Below are 8,811 nucleotides of genomic sequence, written 5' to 3'. Positions count from 1 at the left end.
AGTCCAAGATTTTACGCGCTGCTTGGTAAATTTCCATCCTACCCGACCAAGGTCCAAAAAAATTAATAGTCCAACAGTTTGCAGAAAGTTCTCTGTACCCTCCCTAGTAGCGTTCTGAGGTGAGTCTGCCTACAGGCTGCATGCAACTGAAGACACGAAGTGTCTAGTTCTACATTTGACTGCGGGTCTGACATCAGAATCTGCATTTCGCGAAATAAGTCTTGCATAAGTCTGTGTCAAGTGGCAAAAACTCGCCATCAGGGAAGATCCTGTATTGACTCTGTAAAAAGACTTCCCACAGAGTCTTTTAAAATTTTTGGAACCGAAGGCAAGGCTAAGAGGACTGATATTCGTGTAACTTACCGAAATCTATGAGCTGATTAGGTATTATTCTTCGGTGTCATTTTGCTCAACCCCTAGAGTCACACATTATTGTGCTGCGTCAACCTTTATAACAAGATGGTGTTCTATGATTTTACTTACCACTATGATTCAAAGGGTCAAACTAGGTTTGGAGCCGAATAGTTGCGCCGTGATTATTCGGACATTTGTATAGGTAGGCAGAGCGTAATAACGAAAGTATCAGATAATCATTCTTCGTTGAGACCCTAAAGCGTGGGACGGGATGGATCAACCTGAAGATAGTATATGGTCGGTCTTTCTCGGAAGGACCGTCAAAATCCTCCTAAAACGAGCGCCACTTTGCAATGCTTTTCTCGTCGTTACAGACAGACGCTAGATGGGAAAGCGGATTTTTTCGCAATCACGTGACTTCCATTTCTCGTCGATCTGTTTCAGCCCCCATTTCCCTAAACGAGCGGTTAGCTCAATAGAACGTCGATGCCGTCGAATGCTCATCTTCTTTCAATTAGCAATAAAACCCAGAAATAACCCGAACTCCAGACTTCACTACAAAAGAAAACATATTAATTAATCACATATAACCGTTGTCCAGTTCTTGGCACTTCAAGTGGCTCAGGAAAGATGATACTACCGTTGTTAAAGGGAACTTGAGATTTCAGCAATTTGACCTCGGTTTCCGCGTGTCACGTCGGTCCCATCAGAGGACCCTCGGGCTTTTTCCACCGGGGATGAGGTTTGTTCCGATCAATCGTTTAGTCTGAACGGCTCCGGGCATCGCGGGGTGGAAGCACACGAAGCACTTTGCTTTCGGGCAACTTATCATAATGCATATATATATTGTATGATGTTATAAAAAAAGGAAACCCCGCCTCCAATAGAGCACGCCTGGGGCAGGCGCATTGTTGCTTGATTAACGACCTGAATAATAGCGCCGGGTTGCGCGTAGTTAGCAGGTAATCACCTCACGCTCTTAAATTAATTAGCTTCGAGTTGCCGCGTGTATTATACAGAATTGTAATTAATTATAGCTTGGAACGTAGGCGCAGTAAAGTGACATAAGCCCTGATCGGTTGGGAATCCCTGTCGTACGTTTTTCGTATAACACATTGAAATAGCGCGGGTGACTTTATTTGCATCGTAATTGGTCGTTCGCCATATTTTATCGCCATGTATATGCTATTCTTCATCCGTGAGTATGTCAAATTTTTATGTAAGGATTTGTAAGACGTACGGTTGGGGCAAAAATTTGTCGAAACGAAAACCTGTCTAAACAAGGTCTCATAAGTTCAACCGAAGCTCGTCAAGCTCAGTGAAATTGAAGAAGTACTCGTGATCTGTATAGAATATATTCAGAAAATCGTCGTTTCATGCACTGAAATTTTCAGTGAAAAAACCGATAAAATAGTGTTGATATAATTAGGTGTTCGGTTCGGTTAGATATTCAGTTTTTTAAAACTTTTTTCTATGTCATGGGGACATTCTTGAGTTAGAAGTAAGTATCTGATAGCTTCAGTGATACTAATTAGACAGGTCTGCAACCAAAAAACTGCACAGGTTTTTTAAGCTGTGCCTTATAGATTTTTACTCACCGAGACCGGGAAAATACTCGAGAAGTTCCATCACGTCAGGTTTTTCATTTACTCGTGTTTGTAGTTTCACTTATTGTTAGAGTGAAACTCCCGTTTGATTCGAAATCTGGTATCCAATTCTTGATTCTAAAAATCCTATGGAAAAATGATTTCTTACTTCCATTTAATACGCATTACAGTGAAACTCTAGAATCAATGCTAACAGCGAGACAGAAAATGGAAAGCAGAAGCGTGTTCGGAGAAGTATCAAAGAGAAGAAGAAAAGGTTTCATAGGCGAAAAGAATGAACACGGAATGTTAAATACATTTGGTACAGAAATTGTTTGTTTAATTTTATAAGAAATATTGTTCAGTTAATTGTAATAAAATGGTGTTGTTTTTATTACTGTTATGCTTTCTTTTATGCAAACACCTTGTAGTTTGCAAAAATACTGTACGTGATGGGGGTAATGGAATTCATTTTTGGATTCGTCGCATTTGAAATCTTCATATTTACCAAAAATATCCCATGTGGCTGAAAATTTTTTTTTTTCATAGATCTGTGTTATCAAACTTTCGTCGTAATCACATTTTAACCTGATTGTGCGTACCGCGCATCCTTGTGATTCAAGAAACCCAGCATTATTTGTTGAAACTAATCGTGGGTGTCCTTCTCCTTGGGAATACCCGCATATATCTAAACCGGATCACAGATGTAAGCCAAGTTGCTGCGGCGGAATTCGATTCGGGAACCACTCTCGAAGGTCGGTGGAGCGAGGAATGTTCCTCGTGCCCCGGGGACGGGTTCAGGGCACGTTGCTCCGGGTACATCTAGGCGTGGTACCAGCGTCGTTGACCATTATACGGTCCCAGAGGGATCGCCAAGGGACGGACGATGAAATCCTGCACTCGGGGTTGGCGGCGTGGTTCTCTGTAAGGGGAACTCGTGCCCTGGGGCTGCGACCGCAGCCCCATCACCTGCAGGAGCTCGAGAAATCCCCTTCGCCCTTCGCAGCATCCTCTCTCTTGATCCTAATCTCGATACTGACGTTTGCATTTTTGCAAGAAGGTTGAAGTTCCTCCGTTCGCGTTTTGCTCTCACTATCAGTCAGAATTATTACAAATACGACCTAATAAGAAACGGTCTTAGAATCTTTAGCTACGTCTGATTCAGATCAAAACAAAGTAATCAACTTCAACTTCACGGTTTACAATTAAGGCCCGGATTAATATGTAAATGCATATTTTTTGTTCAAATCATTTTCTATACATACAGTATGATGTCTGGAGCTAGAAAATGCAGTTTATATTTTCCATGTTTGAGTTTTTTAACTCTATATTATACGTACACATTTTGTAATTTTAAATACATATTTTTCCGGACCCTAACTATAATGCGAATTACGCAACTACTGTACCTGCACAGATTCTTTTGCTAAAATCGATAATAGTGTTCCTACGATATTTCGAAAATAAAAGACATTTTTGAAAAGGTGAAATTCATTTTTACCAGATATTCGATAACGTTTAACTCCCTGTTAAATCTGAGTAAACCAGCGAGGAATTTCGCTGATCGTAAATATGTACTAATATTTCGTCCATGGAATGGAATTTTAGTCGAATCAGAGAAACTTTGATACAAATGTACAGTTCAAACATGTTCGCGTACGGCGACATTGATAAATGATTTCAAAAATAGCCGAGCATCCGCAATTACGCACGCATATCGATGTTACGTGGGCACTGGCAATTTTGAGGTCGACTGCCGCGAGTTGCCGCAGTATTTCAGTGGACATAAAATACAATATTATTATTCGCGGTAGTTTGGAACTTCGTGTAAAATTTTTCAGCAAATTAGCTGCTTTGTATTGGCTCTGCGAAGATAAAGCGTATTCTATTTGTTAAAAAAGAAAAAAAAAAAAAAAAAGAGCCACGTATTAGATGAACACGTGAATATGAATACTCGTCGATAGAATTGAATATATTCGTGACGTTGTTAGATATCTGACGGGAAAAAAATGAATCAAAATCCATCACGGCTTCAATTATCGTCGCAATTGTTGGGTCGGATTTTATTACAATAAACGAATCGCGTGTATTTTCCTTCCCGCCTGTGCAGAAAACGCGAGTACGAGTGAATTCAATTTTAGTCCGCACCTTCACGTTGATATATTCGATATAATTCCGAGGAAGGGACGTTGAGCCTGATCCGCTTATCGATCATTGTAGAAAAGCTGTACTTTATCTTCCGCTTGACATCCCGTGCGACAAATAGCTGCAACATATCGTTGTTCGCTGGCACGCAGAGAAACAGGGGATAATAGGGGAAGGTTTCGCCGTTTGTTATTTTCCCTCCGCTGAATATAAGTACAACAAAAATCGTATTGCTAACGTGCGGTAAAAAATATTTCTACACGCTTACGTCCTTCACGGTAGGCTAGTGAAGTTGTCATCCTGTGTGGAGAAAAAGCCAGGAACGAACGTCTTACTTTTTTTCCTTTGCCGTTCCCCTTCCGGAATTTCGGGTTCCAAACCCTTGCGCAGAGGCTCGGATCTCCTTTTCTGCCCCCCCCCCCCCCCCCCAACTCTGATAATTAACTCGTACAACGGATTCTTGGGTACGGGACTACCGCTATTGAAAGTTGGGAACACTCTGTCCCTCTAGTATATCTATCTAAACCCACCGAGGGTAAATCCTTCTCGACTTTCACCCTCCGGTTACCCGTTCATCCCGCAGTCTTTCGCGAAGAAAAACAACCGTCGAGTCACCGTAAGGCGTAGATCATTCTAATGGGTACGGTTGGGCACAGCTCAACTATTTCCTTCCCAAGTTCTTATCCTTGAACTTGTAATTCGCCTTTCTACAATAAACTCTTGTATTCTTTTATTACACGAGTCGACAAAAAAACATTTTTTTTTTTAAATTTCCATTGAGTTGAATAAATTTAGACTTTCTGTGTCGAATAATAATCAAAACGCTTATTTATTATTTATAAAGTTTGTTTTTGTTTTTTTTTTTTACGTCGATAAATAAGATTCGAAGTTTTTGGTCGATAGTTGATATGGGTGCATATTCAGAAGAGTAAGGAAAACGTTTTCACCAAGATGTGATGGAGTTTATTTTTATTAACGTTAACACGGACAGTACAATAAGAGCATGATGGGAGATTACGTTTGGGGTTCGACACGAGACAGTCCATAAGAAAATAGAAGAAGTACGAAAGATATTCATTTTCAAACATTATTTACCAATTCTTTTACAATTGTAGTTTATTATTAATTATTATTTTTAAATAAAAGTGATTTAAATATAAGACTGAAGCTTGTTTAATTGTTATTTACAACAAACGTTTAAGAAAATAGTTAGTTCTTCTTAAAATCCGAAATATCGTTCTGTTTTTTTTGAAAAGCAAACTTTATCCAACGAAACTATTTTTTCATTTATTAGTTACGTAGAAGTAATGAAAATTTGGCATCTAGAACCTATACTCAACATTCGTGTTGACAGCAATAACAGCTTTGATTCGATTAGAACAATTTACATGGTAGGGTCGTGTCGGATTACCGACCGAGTAATAAAAAAAAATGTACACTTCATATTGGGTTCGACGTGATCTCAATTTTTAATATATTCCGTATTAATTACATGAACATTTCTCAGTGTACACACAAGCGCGATCATAAATTCGATATTGTCTCGAAACTTGCCGCTATATTATCGTTTAAATACCATTAGCGGAATTCTTCGCTAAAATTTAAAGTTTTGCTTGCCCAATGTTCAGTTCGTTCAACAATAATAATAAGGAATGGAGTCACTCACAATCGGCGAGAGTGCGTCGGGGCTAACAGCCGTCGTCAAGTTGCGCTGTCTTTTCTCTCCGCACCTTTGATTCGAACCTTCCTCCCTCGAGTTCAGTTTCCGGTTCCGTTTCCGGTTGCGGGGTTGCAAACCGCCCCGTCCTCATTCCCGGCCGCTGTTGTTGTTTACGCCGGCTGGCTGACAACCACTCGGAGAATATTGTCTTGGGCAATTTAGCACGCCGTGAGATTTTATCGCGACAATCCATAATTTCGCAAGCTCCCTCATAGCCGCCGAATGGCTGCTGCAGTCACAACTCGCGCTATTTTACGTCTATGGCTGCGATGTCGGATGCTAATATTTCGGCAAGTTGAATAACTTGTGCAATATTCCGCTCGAGCGGGCCGCGGAACTTGTATCCTTGTACACCTCTACAGCCGATACACGAGGCATATACAATACAAAACGTACCTGTGCACATAAAACTTTATTGTGATTACCACCAGGAAGACCAGGAAGCTAAAGAATTCAAATCGAAGTGATCGATCTGCGATACCTTCCGTGTGAGTGAGTTCGCTCTTTGACCAGATTTATAATTCTACTAGTGTTTCATTTGTACTTTGAGCACTGCTCGAATATTCACGCATGACAGCCGGTTCGTTCAAGAGTTAGCGGTGTAACTCTAGCCCTGTGTCATGTTGTCATTATTATTCCGATACTGCGAAGAATTTAATACGCGAATGCGGATATTACTAGATTCTTTGTGCCTCCCAGGCATGGCCCGAGTTCTCCTACCGAGAACCGACATAAGCCTGAAACTTTGCACAATTTTGCTCCTCGCGCCTCACCGGCAATCACTAACAATAAGAAATACCGGATGTTCTTTGCTTGGTATCGCCATGTTCACGTGTGCAACACGTATGTACTTACACCCTCTCTCCGGTTCCAATTTACTCGTTTTCTCCTCGTATATACGTGGGTAGATATTACACCCTGTAGGTACTTTAGGTTTCCGTACGAGGAGCGGGAATCGGTTCTGCTTTAGCCAGGAAAATACATTCCACTTCTGGCACAGCGGTCGCTGTGAGAATGCCGAAGAAGATTTGAAGTGGTCATTACCGTGTCGCCTGCTCTTATGCTATATACAGACTCCGAGTAGGTCCTTGAAGCAATTCGAGAGGAGAGGAGAGGAGAGGAGAGGAGAATCACCGCACGTCGATGATTCGAGTAGAAAGATTGCGACGTGATAAACCGGTAGCTGTAGGGACTCACCGTCCTCCGACTAAGGCGACCTGACGATGAGTCGACTCAAGTCGATACGAAATGAGGAAAGATATATGCCTTAGCATACTCGTCGTTTCCAATTGGGGATTGTTTTTTTGTGGTGGTGGTTGGGTATGATGGAAGAAGTATATTGAGTAGATGGTGAAGTGTGCTGACATATTTTCATTACATCGACAAAATATGATGCGAAAATTAAGGAAAAATCGAGTGTGTAGTCGGCGGTGCGAAAACTATCAGGAGGGAAAAATTAAGAAGTAAAGGCTTGGAACCGGTAACTGAATTTAGCAGTCTTGATGTAGGAAAGAAATTGAAATCCATAAATTTTTATCGCAATACTTCAGTAATTAATAATATCGGACGAGATATATTTTCAAGTACCTTTTGTCAATGTCAAATTCGTATGATTTGCCCAATGTGAATCAACAATAGTTCATTTTTGTCGTGAATAAGTACTTCAAAAATCATCTGACATGGATTTTTAATGATAAGATGGACATATGTTTTTTTTTTTTTGAAAAAGAAAATTATTTTCAGTTATAAACGATCATGAACGAAAAATTGTAAAAAAAATTTTATAGAAGAATTTCGGGATTGAAATTCGAAAATCCAGCCACGGTAGGTCGATTCGATAAACAAGTTTTAAAGATTGTGTCAAAATTGAAAACGTGGTCGTTCGCTACTTATATTTGTCATACCGCCATTTTGTTATTCATTTCAATGAAAAAATTCTAAAACATTCTTGAAACTCTAAATAATAAAGCTCTCACACTCAAATCCCTCTGAGTGTTTACATTTTCTTAAAAAAAAAAAAAAAAAAAACTCCAAATAGGTATGGTTAGGTTAGGTTAGGTTAGGCGAGACGAAACTCTAGTACGTTCTGAAATACGGTAGGTAGGTAGGTAAATGCCTAAACTAGGAGGATGACAGCTGAAGAGGGGATTACAATATCGCATAAAGATCAGCCCTGCGTACAAGGTCTGGTATCGCAAACGTCAGCTTTATGCGAGCTTTCGGTGAAGCGTCCCACTCCAGCTCGTATTTATGAGACATAGGCGCAGGACCTGCGAAGAGAAAGTACGACCCGCATCACCGAGATCACTAGGATCACCGGGATCGCGATACAAGGGGCAATTTATTAGACGAGAATCGTTCGGCCACGAGTCCAGCTGCGAAGAGCGAGAGTAATCAACCCCCTGCACGAGTGACGAATCAGAGGAAAGCAGGAAGTGGGAGAAATTGAGAGCCGATCCTTTGACAGAGACGACCGTTCCGGATCGATCAACAATTCGCCTGGCACACTTCGGGTTCAGGTTGAAAGCTCCTTTGCTGCAGGGAACTTTATTAAGCATAGCTGGATTGAGTGACGCCACCTAATTCGTATGAATCAATAATGTATGGATATAATATCGCTCTTCAATTCACAAATTAGTACGCAGGTTTTTAATTTTCTTCAATTTCTCTTGCTCTTTGCCATCCAAAATTTATACATAACAACTTGCCACGTTCCTTCCTCTTGTGATTAATGATCAGCGTCCCATTCTTGGGGGAGAATGGAGGTATAATAATATAATAATAAATGTTCGTGGACTGGCCGCATTTATGCTTGCCAGTCTATGGATAATCGTAAACTCGTTATAAATTAATTAACGATCCGAAGTTGTAGAAAAAAATTTAGCAGAAGACGTATAAGGTATGTGGTCGTGACTAATCTACAAAGTTTACCCGAAAGGAATTTCGGCTGGCTCCAAACTCGTGACGAAATTTGCTTATCGCAGAGAGGAATAAACACCATTTAAC

Source organism: Neodiprion pinetum, chromosome 3 (genome assembly GCF_021155775.2).
Source record: "Neodiprion pinetum isolate iyNeoPine1 chromosome 3, iyNeoPine1.2, whole genome shotgun sequence".
NCBI classification, from domain to species: domain Eukaryota; kingdom Metazoa; phylum Arthropoda; class Insecta; order Hymenoptera; family Diprionidae; genus Neodiprion; species Neodiprion pinetum.
This window is presented reverse-complemented; position numbering follows the sequence as displayed.